Source organism: Alligator sinensis, unplaced genomic scaffold, assembly GCF_000455745.1.
Source record: "Alligator sinensis unplaced genomic scaffold, ASM45574v1 scaffold93_2, whole genome shotgun sequence".
Taxonomy (NCBI): Eukaryota; Metazoa; Chordata; order Crocodylia; family Alligatoridae; genus Alligator; species Alligator sinensis.
This window is the reverse complement of record NW_005841854.1, coordinates 3983677-3995773: the sequence shown is the minus strand read 5'-3', so window position 1 is coordinate 3995773 and position 12097 is coordinate 3983677. Positions and strand designations below refer to the sequence as shown.

At 41.5% G+C, this 12097-nt stretch overlaps 1 long non-coding RNA gene across 1 annotated transcript; it reads left to right on the top strand.

The window, feature by feature from the left end:
* The first annotated feature begins 1443 nt into the window (after positions 1-1443).
* LOC102376995 lies at positions 1444-11496 on the top strand. Its single transcript, XR_322953.1, has 3 exons — positions 1444-1517; positions 4392-4552; positions 11355-11496. It is a non-coding gene; the product is annotated as an uncharacterized LOC102376995 (long non-coding RNA).
* Positions 11497-12097: the final 601 nt, after the last annotated feature.

Below are 12097 nucleotides of genomic sequence, written 5' to 3'. Positions count from 1 at the left end.
GGGTATGACTGAACCATTGTGCCTCCCTGGATCTGCACCACCATCAAATTATGTTAATATTTTAACCCATTACTGAGAAATTCCATTAGCAAATTTTGCCCCAGCACTGTAAATTAGCAGTACAGGGCACAGTTAAACCTGCAATATGTGTGGTTTGTGGCATTTGCCACACCACAAACCTCATGTGCCTGCACATCTGCATGTGGCCTATGTGTTTATTTTTGTGTCTCTATTACACAAGAAAACTGAACCAAATCTCTTGAGGAGAATGGTCTATCCAGGTTAACACCAGACATTCAACACTGCAATCTTCAATAATTTTTTATCATAAAATGATAACTGTATAGAAAACTAGAGCTACTTAAGGAAGTTTGGGATAAACAAATAGTTTTTGTTGTTGCATTTGGAATTTTGTCTCTTTTTTTCCCTTCCATCCTCATTTTAGTTACTTCCACTTTCCTTTTTCTGTTTCCAGTGGCAAAATGGAACTAGGAGAAAACATTGATACATGCAATAAGTATATTTCTTTAGTTGAATCAATTTATATGGAATGTTTTCTCATTTGCTATCATATGAGTTACTTATAATCAGGGATCCTGGTTTTCCCTGATAAAAAAAGAAAAATCACAAATTCTCTGATAACCCCCACAAATCCACAATTAAAATGAAATGCCACTATATATACATACGTATCAATTGAACACAATGCTTTATCAATATATTTACAATTTTAAATCAATTTGGAAGCCTACCAGTGCCTCATTCACTATAGTAAAATAAATTCTAAGTACCTATAAATTTTGTTATCTGATTTGGAGTTTTTTATCATGAAAAATCACAGCTTCCCCTGCCCCCTTAGCTCACTAGAACTTGGGTCCAGGCCCTTCACTCCCAGGGCTATGGGGCCAGGGACTTGGGTCCACAGTCTCCTGCCCCCGCAGCAGCACACAAGCCCCAGCTGCCACCCATGGGACGCTGCTGCTGCCCAAGTGGGGAGCCCAGCTCCCCCACCCCTATGGGTGGCATGGCTGGAGCAGGACCTGTACGGGGAGCAGGTGGAAGCTGTCCACTGAGGGCTCAAGCAGAAGGGGGCCAGCTCTCTGCTGCTGCGTGCATTCCCAAGGGGGAGGGGGACCAGTGCACCCCAGATCTGTGTGCAGGATGGGGACAGGGGTGGGATACCCACTCTTGGCATGGGCTCCCCACCCTGCTGCCCTCACCTGGGGTCTCTGCGGCCAGGCAGGTGGGACCCAGCAGGAAAGCTCCTTGCTGCTGCAAGTCCCGCATTGCTCTGGTGAAGTGCTCCCTGCCTGCCTTGCAGCTGTGAGGGACACAACTCTGCACCCCCGCCTCCCCCCACACCTGCCCGCCTGCTGTTGGTAATGATCACCTTTGGACTGGTAATTAGCACCATTCCCTCCCTCTCGGTCTGAGTACCCACCTCAGGGAAAAGACTGAGGGCCTGACTATGACTCCAGCTCAGTGAGCCTCTGAAGGACCTTCACTGCCCCTGGCAGGTCTGTTTAGGGTGTATGGTGGTTAACCATTGTATATAGTTCATGCTTGATGTTATGTACGTTTCCTACTGTTAATCTTGGATTTTTGTGATTGTGAGTTTATAATATACTTTTGAACTTTATTGGAGCCTTGATGTATTTATAGGGTATATGAGAACAGGCTGTAGCTCTATGTATATCTCTGACCCCAAAATCTACCCCTAAAAGAGATAACACACGAAAAGCCCTGGCTGTCTGAGGAGGCCTAACAGGTCTCCGCCGCTTAGATTTCTTATAGGTGGTCAGTGTCCAGGATACCCAGCAGTGTCCACCTTTCACACCCCATGCACAAATCTGGGGGTCATGTGCCCCCTCTGCCCCTGGGAGTGCATGCAGTGGTGGGACCTGGCTCCATCCCCCCCCCCATGAGATGCCTGCAGCCCCATAGCATTCAGCCCCATACCACTCCCTGATGGGGCGCTATGGCCATGCATTGCAGCCCTGGGCTTCAAGCCACATGCACTGCTTGGCTGGGCAGCAGCCCCAGCCCTGCCCTGCCCTGCCCAACTCCCTCCCTCCTTTCCTCCCTATGGGGGCCTCACTCCCCCACAACCCACCAGACTTATCCGTGGGAGCTGCTTTCCAGGCTGCCTGGTAGCCATGTGCAAGTGTATGAACTTGGCACCCCTTACCTGACTGCCCTCCCCCCACTGTGGAGTGGGGGGAGGGCAGTTTGCTAGCTGGAATGCCAGCCCCTTGCTAGCTGGAACTCTGCCAGCCCACAGAGAGCATTTTGCAAAAGAGAAAAATCCATGTGTTTCTCTGTTAAAATGAAAAATCAATGTTTTTCTTGTGTAAAAGAGAAAATCCATGTTTTTTTTTTTTCCTGTGGGAAATGGAAAACCCAGATCCCTGTTTATTACATATGCTACAAAAGGAATGCAATCAAGGAGGTGTAATTATGGAGAAGTAGTATTTGTTTACAAGTTAAGGTTGAAAATAGATCTCTTATATTTTTCACCCTAAAATTCTCCAAAGAGAAGCTATTTTGCAATTCTAAGTTTATATCATGAAATGCTGGCCCCACTATAATAAGCATTTTGGTATTATTTCAGCACAGAACAGATGTTATTGCAATGCCTTTTGAAAATGAGACAGCAACTGATATTTTGAAAAACTCGGCAATATTTTTAGCTCAATATATGTTTCTAAATGGCTTGATTTGGGTTGATCTGTTAACCCACTGGAGAATTTTTATTATTCTGGAAGCAAGTTTTGTTTTACTTTGTTAATAGCCATACTTTTACAACAGTTACAAACTGCTGAATCTTTCCTCGGTGCTAGTTCAGCATTGCAAACTAGTAAGGTGGTGTGGAGAAATCCAGTATCTATCCATTGACAACTACCCTGTTTGGATACAGCAAGTTCAGAGGTGTAAAGTGTACCTGGGGAGGTCCCTGGGCAGGTGAACAAACCAACAGTCTAGCAGTAAAACACATTAGTACACAATTAAAACTGATTACCAGAGAACAAAGGAACTATGGCTTATTCTTGTGTATCTTGGCATTTATTATATTTTAAAATATGTCTTTATAGTTAAAAAATAGCATATCTTTCAGTTTACTTTTCATGGAAGGTGTGCAAATAGCATGCCGATGGCTGCCTAAAGAGAAGTCTCTTAAGAAAAATATCATTTGCTCTTCATTCCTCCAGCAAGATATATTATTTCAGAATAAACCAAAGTGGAAACATGGTGATGGGTTGGTGAGATTTAGTGTTCATGGGATGATAGAAAATGAAGAAGGGATATATAGAATAAGAAATGTGGCTGCATATTCCATCTGTTCATTACCAGAATGTCATAGTTTTTATAAATTTTTCATTTAGAAAGTGGTAGAATTATAATGTGGAAAACGCATCACATTTTCTAGGAGTTCAGATTTCACTGATGTACATTTTAAATCTTAATTATTTCCTAATGAAGTTTTGTGTTTACAGCCATATATAATACTACCCTCTGGTGGTTGACTGAGTAGAACTACATATTTCCTAGTAGGTTTGAAAATTATAGTCAAAGATACTAAGCTTAAATCCTGCTGATTCCACTTGATATTATGTCTAGGATCCATACTGAGATGTCTGTTCCAGCTATGCTGAAGAGTATTTTAGGGACTTTTGTTTGGTTTAGTTGCAGCATCATATTTAAATTAATTGAAATATCAATATATCAATTATGGTAAAAGTTGATTTTATATTCCAGTAGATAGATAGATAGATGGATGGATAGATAGATAGGAAACCTATCTTTTGAAAAGAAAGTTGGGAAGCCATAATGACCATAGTCCTCTTAACTCTGCTATTTTAAATCTCTAGTCTGTTGGATTTGAAAACTTTATTTATTCCTAAAGATACTGATCTTAAGACTTTTTTTTCCACTTCCAAACCATTTTGAGTTGTTTTCAGTTATCTTCCTTTGCTGATCAAAGGGAATCAGAAAATGCCTAAATTAGCACATTTCCTGTTATTGAATTTCTTTGCTGAGCACACTGAAATAGTTAAATAACCTCACTGCTAGCAGCCAAACTACTGCAAGCTGCTCTGCTGGACTGAAAATGCTTAGGGAGCATAATGAATCAGGACTTGTGATAGAGGTGATATTTTTTATTAGACCAACTAGATTTTTGCAAAAAAAAGTTTTTATTTGCAAGCTTTCAGGCACAAGCACCCTTCTTTAGGCGTAGGAGAAAAGATTGTAAAAGTTCTCCTAAGTAGAAATGAAAGATCATATTTCATAGGAAAGCTGAAAGCATTTATTGGGAGCATAATGGTGTTTTTCCATATAGTTTAATAACAATAATAAAAATGATTAATAATCTAATTCCTGTGTCTTCATAGGATATTAAACAGAAGTCACGATACCTGTTACATAGCACTTCCTATCTACATAAACCAACAGGCTTCATCTAAGAGGCTAAATGCTTTAACTCCGTTTCATAGATGGAGATGGTGAGATACAGAAAATGAACTGATGACCTCAGCCCTAGAGTACGCAACAGGTCAGTGGAAGAACCTAGAAAAGACCCCAATGTTGAAATCAGGGCTTTTATTGAAGTCGATAGGCCCTATGTCATTGACATTAAAGGAACCAGGAATTTGTTCCTAGGTCTCTGTCCCATTCTAGTACTCTTTCTCTTACCTAAACATAGTGTGTGAAAAATCAGCCATTGAAGTAACTTGTCCAACTATATATCTATTAAAAAAAGAAAGAAAATTGAAGGCGAAATTCTGCCTTCAGCTGTGCATATGCAGCTTTGTTTATTGTAGTGGGTTTATGCAACATGAAGGTAAAACTTGGCCCAAGTAACAAAATAAAAAGTATATTCATATCTTAAATGATTGTAAATTAGAGCAGTAGAAATGCATTTCTTCACTCTCTGAGTAATCCTCTATAATACCTCCAGCCCTCCTTGCTTCAGCAAAGATAAATGAGGTAAATTATGCTGGCTTGGTTGTAATTGCATCTATCCATCCTGTGACCCCAAGAGTACCATTTCTTCACTGCACTACAGTCACCATCTTACAGTTATTTTATCTTCTGAATTCTGCAAGTTTTTTAGAACACATAGTCCAAATTCTGCTGTATTCTTCAGTTTACTTATAGACAAGTCCCATTGACTTCCATGTGCCAATTCTTAATATATTGTAGTGTCGATATTTCAGTACTTCTACTTGTACAAACAATTTGTTGAGCTGAAACATAGTCAAATTCCATTTTATTAAAAAATAATGAATAAATGTCTGAGGAATACACCACTTTCACAGAACTATTTCATTCTTTCTTCATAACATAAGCAAAACTGGCAATCTATTTTTATAGCCCTCCATAGTTATTTATGGCTGTGATCTATCATAATATATCACTATACCTATCATCCCCTACTTAGCACTATTTTATAGATTCTCATTCATTTTTCCTTCACAGTAAAGGCACAGCTGGATCACTGGTTTATCTGTCGCTGTACTAAAGAGTGAAGTAAAGGAGACTTAACAGCTCCAAAGATTTATGCTAAGAGAGAGGGTATTTTTTTTTCATCTGGAAGTCATTAAAATAAATGCAGGCACAGTCAATAGTGGATATAAGTGATGGTTGCTCAACGACCTATGAAAACAGAATATGGTATTTTCAGTCCAGTTCCCAGTAGAAGTATTCATATTATTTATGCTGGTGTTTCCCAATTGTTTGAAAGCTACCTACCCACCAACTGGGTAATATTTGGGTTTTTGACTCTAAAGTTTTGTTCCCAATTATTAAATTCATATGCATACAAGTAGGAGTAAAAAATGCCTAAACTGATTAACAGATGGCTGAACACCCTTGGGAATATATTTTAGACTCAAAAGGCTTATTGCTGACTCCATAATCTCCTACCCAGCTGCCTCTGAGATGAATCCGTTGAAAGCTGTTGGCATTGCATTTAGTGATCGTGTGGGTGGATCCTACAGTCACAATAAGTCCCGTACCTTTGTTCACTCGCATAGGCTTTTTCTTTAGATTTCTTCTAAAGCTCAAATGTTTTTGTGGGTTCTTGTCATTATTTTCTTAACAAACTAGCTATACATACAAACAGAACAAAGTCAAATGTTATATTTTGTACTTCTTAAATGTAAATGCAATTTGTTATGCATGTAAGTGATTACCGATTCTGAGGTTAATTACATATGTGGTCCTCATTTTAAAAAGCCTTTCAGCCAGTTTTAGTTGTAATAATTCTTTGAATCAAAAGGATACATCAAATTAAATATTTTATATATAATAATGTTAGGTGATTCTTAGGGGGATATAGTTCATTGGACCAACTGTATCATTGGGATAGAATTAGACAAGCTTTCAAATGCACAACATTCCTTGCCAGGTTATTTTCTAAACACACTTTAGATTTCCAGTCATCTCAAGTCCAATATAACTCAGTGGTTTCTGTGTTTAAATAATAAACAGTAATTTAGCCTTGCTTGTTCAGAAGCTTTGTGCTCAGAAAGGGGCAGTTTTGCTCAGTCGTCCAGCTTCAAAAGGAAAGTCAAGTGGGTGCTTCCACTTGACTTCATCAGTTGGTCCTACCCATTATTTAGAGGGTTGAAGAGGTGGGTTTGAACCTCTGCAGGTAGAGGAGGGAAGCAAATCTTGGTCTCTCACTGTTTGGGGATCTGTTCTAACTCGTATGCTGTTCCATGAAGAGGGAGGGGCAGAGGAAGATTGTACTGCAATTATCACATCTTTTAGCAGTTGTTCTTTTAGTTTAAAAAGGAGGCCCGGTTGCTCTGAAAGCAAGGAGGTTGGCGTCTGCTTTCCAGGAATGTAACTGGGAGGAGGAGGCCTGAAGCAACATCCCTGAGTGCACCTTTGTGTGGAAGGAGGGTGTAACATGGATCATAACCCCTATTCCTTTAAACAGAGAAAGGGACAGCTAACTGGAGCAAGCAGTGAGAGGTAGATAGCCAGAAGGAAAAGGTGAGGAGTAGCTCCCAAAACTGCCTCAAAACATCAGTCTACTTACCTGGATCAAGCTGACAAAAGTGAGAGGCAATAAGGGTTGAGATCTAGGCAGTAAGTTAAAGAGCAGCTGTAGCAGAGTTAAGCAGGTTGCTTTTCTTTAAATTTTGTTTTAGCATATGATGATGGGATGATCACAAAGCAAGGAAAAACATTCGTATTTTTATGCCCAAATTTGGAAGCCAGCTGATCACCTCAGGTGTAGTATTGTACAAATGCAATAGAGTTCCGTTAAATGCATGGAGACGGCATTTAGAAGTGATGTGATTCAAAGTTTGAAAAGGGGTGCCACAGTCACAGTTTAGAGAGCTAATCCAGCCCCACTCAAGGAACAGAAATCTACATCTGACATGTCCTGTTCTGATTTGGTTTAGAGAAGCCCAAAGATATCTAGCGAGATCAAAGCCAGGTCTAAAGGTAGAATTTAAAATGATAATTTCTGTATTGAGGAGTGAAGTGAGCCACTCTTGCATCCAGGCGTCTTGGATGTTAAATGAGTCTTGCTCAAGTTGAATTGCTGTTCTGCAAGTGGGATGTCTAGATTTTAATCTTGGATGTGGTGGGTTTAAGAGAACTTCTTGTATAGGCAACTGTGGGCTATTTTTTTTAGTCCATAATTTAGTTAAAGCATTTTTCTTCTTAATGGGGAAGGATTTATGTTACTACGAAAAGGGAGACATTGAAGAGGGATGATTCCTGTAATGATTCACAGGTTACTGATAATTGGGTATATAAGTAACCTCTGCTACTGAGAGTAGGGCCAAGCAGCAGAACTAAGGAACTGCAAGACATTGTAGAAGGCAGCTTATAAAGAAGCTGTCTTACCTGCAAGGCAGTGCAGAGGCTTCCTGATTAGGAGAAGCAGGTTGTATGGCTGGGAGCCTGCTTATTGATAGGCAGGCTGCTGAGAGACAAGCCTGCAGACTGATTAATGGAAAACTCCTGTGTTTGACTCTGAGAATCAGGGATCAGGTGACTGGAGGGGAGTGGAGTTAATAGGTATATAGGCTTGACTCTAGGGCTAGGGGCTTATTCTGGCTTTGAGTGTTGAGGGGCAAAGAGCTCCTTGGAAAGTAGGATGAACTAATTATTCACAGAGAGATAAGGTGCCAGAGGGAGCTAGTAGATTCATAGATTCATAGATGTTAGGGTTGGAAGGGACCTCAATAGATCATCAAGTCCGGCCCCCTGCATAGGCAGGAAAGAGGGCTGGGTCTAGATGACCCCAGCTAAATGCCTCTCTCTCCTCTTGAAGACCCCCAGGGTAGGGGAGAGCACCACCTCCCTTGGGAGCCCATTCCAGACTTTGGCCACTCTAACTGTGAAGAAGTTCTTCCTAATGTCTAGTCTAAATCTGCTCTCTGCTAGCTCATGGCCATTATTTCTTGTAACCCCCCAGGGGCGCCTTGGTGAGTAAAGCCTCACCAATTCCCTTCTGTGCCCCCATGATGAACTTATAGGCAGTCACAAGGTCGCCTCTCAACCTTCTCTTGCGGAGACGGAAGAGGTCCAGGTGCCCTAGTCTCTCCTCATAGGGCTTGGCCTGCAAGCCCTTAACCATACGAGTGGCCCTTCTCTGCACCCTCTCCAGGTTATCCCCATCCCTCTTGAAGTGCGGCGCTCAAAATTGCACGCAGTATTCCAACTGCGGTCTGACCAGTGCCCAATAGAGGGGAAGTATCACCTCCTTCGTTCTGTTCATCATGCATCTGCTGATGCACGATAAAGTTCCATTACCTTTTCTGATGGCTTCGTCACACTGCCGACTCATGTTCATCTTGGAGTCCACTAGGACTCCAAGATCCCTTTCTGCTTCCATGCCTCCAAGCAGGTCATTTCCTAGGCAGTAGGTGTGTTGGACATTTTTCCTCCCTAGGTGCAGCACTTTGCATTTCTCCTTGTTGAACTGCATTCTGTTGTTTTCTGCCCATATGTCCAACCTGTCCAGGTCTGGTTGTAGTTGTTCCCTGCCCTCCGGTGTGTCCACTTCTCCCCACAGTTTTGTGTCATCCGCAAACCTGGACAGAGTACATTTCACTCCCTCATCCAAGTTGCTGATGAATCCAAGTCACAGCCTCTTAACTTGTTCACCAGTATGGGGTGGGATACCGTATCGAAGGCCTTCCTGAAGTCTAAGTAAACGACGTCAACCCCTACTTCTGCGTCCAGGTGTTTTGTAACCTGGTCATAAAAAGAGACTAGATTAGTCAGGCATGATCTACCTGCTACGAACCCGTGCTGGTTTCCCCTCAGCATAATTTTTCTTGCCGGGCTCTCACAAATGTGAGCCTTGATAATTTTTTCAAAGACTTTTGGAGGCGAGACTGACTGGACTATAGTTGCCTGGGTCCTCCTTCCTCCCCCTCTTGAAAATGGGGACCACATTGGCCCTTTTCCAGTCCTCTGGGACCTGGCCCGTGTGCCATGAGTGTTCAAATATTCCCCCCAGTGGCTGTGCAATGACGTCAGCCAGTGCCTTCAGTACCCTCGGTACTGAAGGGTTCAGAGAAGATCGTCTTTATGGATGATGCACCTAACAGGGTTAGTTATTTTTCGTTAAGTGTTTATGCTGACTCTCTTATCCCTATGAGGCATAGGTATAGCTATAGAGGAAGTAGAAGGCCATGAAGGGGTGCCCTGGGTAAGGTGCTGTTGGTTATTTAAGTTTACAGGGCTGGTAGGTCTGCACAGCCATGAAAGGTACTATTAAGGCACTGGGCAGTTCTAGTTAGTGGGCTTAAGGCCTGGCTTGATGGATCGAGGCAGGACTAGGGAATTTGGTAGATCTAGAAATTAGGTGAATGAGGTGTCTGAGACTAGTCAGAAAGAGCAATGCCTTACTCAAGGCAGATATTGACCCAGACTAGGGCAGCCCAATGATAAGCAGGAAAGAGCGAAATACCCAAAGTTCACTCTGGTACTCAGAGCAGGTGGGGCATGATTAATGTAGCCACTAGAGAGTGCCACAGCCATCCTCAGGGGTGGATCTAGCCACAATCTGGCACAAGAGCAGCCATTGTGATAATCATCTGTTGATTGTGATACAACGTTCAGCATGTCTAGAGTCAGTGGTACCCTGGATGCCATGCCATGTGGCTGTCCTGTGCATGGAGCTGTGCTTACTTCAGGACAAGGTTTGAAGCTGTAGATTCCAAGTTGATGGTAACACATGTGCCCAGGACCGCAATATATTGAGCTGGGTCTAAGCAGCCCCAACTGGCAGGGGGCGAGGGATCAGCTTGCCAGCCCAGAGCTGCTCTGATCCAGATTAACATTTTGTGGAGGGGCTGGCTAGTTGGCAGGCAGCCCCTACAGTGAAGAAACCTTTTGCATCAGCTAGCCCCATCAGCGTCTACATATGCATTGTGGTGCACTAAATAACACTGCCATAAAATAGTAATTGTGTTTGCAAGTACTATCCTGGGGCAGTGTTTATTTGTTTGCTGTAGCCTAATAGGGCTATATATGTAGATGCTGAGACTTTACTGAAGAGCTAATTAGGCAACTGTAGTAAATGTCTCATATAGATATGTCCAGTGGGTGTATCTACACACGTGATTTTCTGTGGAGTAAACTTATTAGCTCCACAATAAAACATCACAGTCTACACATGTGCTTGTATTAGAGCATAATAATCTAATTAATACTGCTGTACTATCTTACAGATGAGTACTTTACTGCACCAAAATGCACATGTAGACAGTGACTGGGGACATAAATTGAACCTGGTTAGCCCAGCCAGTTGGGGGCTTGCTCCACTTGTGAACCCGGACAGCAGCAATTCAAGCCAATGTAGACGTTGGGCTCAGGAGCAATTCAATCCAGTGTGAACTGCTCCAGAGTTTTTTGCATCACATTCATAGCATGTGTATATGCACCCAGTGAATTGAATCTTAGAGTGTTTACTAGGTACTTTTTTCTGTTACCATTGTTCTTGCAGGGTAGTCCTACTGAAACCAAAGGACAAAAACACAAGTGCTATTTGAAAGACAAATATTTAGGAAATAGAGTTTGGGCCCTTACTGATTCAGGCTAATGCAAGTTTGTTTGTTTGGTTGGTTGTTCCTTTCCTTTCCTTTCCTGACTAAATACTTAATAAGAATACTATATCCTGGAGTCATTACAATGTTATCTATGGAAAGGTGAGCTGGTATACTGGAACAAGCTATGTAAAGAAGAAAACTACACATTGACTACACAGGCTGACTTCTGTGTGTGGTGCATCATCTGTTCTGTAGAACCTCAGTGTAAAATTTGGCACAAAAAATTGAGGTGAATATGTTATGCCAGCACCTGATTTCCAATTTCAGGAGAGCTTGGAAAGGAACAAGAAAATATCTACTATGAATAATATTGTCCCTACAAAGCAGACGTATCCATTGAAGCAATGAGTGACTTTGATGGCTGAATGAGCAGCAGGAAATACAGCAGATGTTCCACTCAACTACAGGATCCCAGAGAAGGTCATGGGATTACAATTTTCTGGGGAAATTGAAAATACTGATTTTTTTCTGCCATCTTCTGTTCTGGCTTTGCAGCCAAGTAAGACATGTTTGTTTCATTCTGTTCATTTCTCATCTATTTACAAATCTTGTTTTTTAGCCATACACTGTATAATTGATATAAAAGTATTTGTATTAAGCTTCAGAAGTGGCAATAAGGTACAGATTGCTGGCCAAGACTAAGATAGCAATATGTTCTTAGTCCAATAAACACATTCATTACTCTGCTGTAAAACAGCGAGTAATTTTATAGTGTCTCAAATTATTTTTGTGGTAAAATGTTGGAACATAATATAAGCCAGAAGTTATCTGATATTTTTACTTTCACAATTACATTTGACACCACCAGTAGTAAAATAAATAGGCCCAGTAACGAATATTTATGAACAAGGATTCTTTTAATTTTTGGCTAACTTGACTTAAAATGACAGTTTTATGCATTTTTATTGCACTTCTAACCAAGAATTTCAAAACTGTTGAATATACTAATGAAATAAGCTTTCTAACATTCCGTTGTTCTGGCTCTCATTTCCCCAGATTTAGAGGTGAAG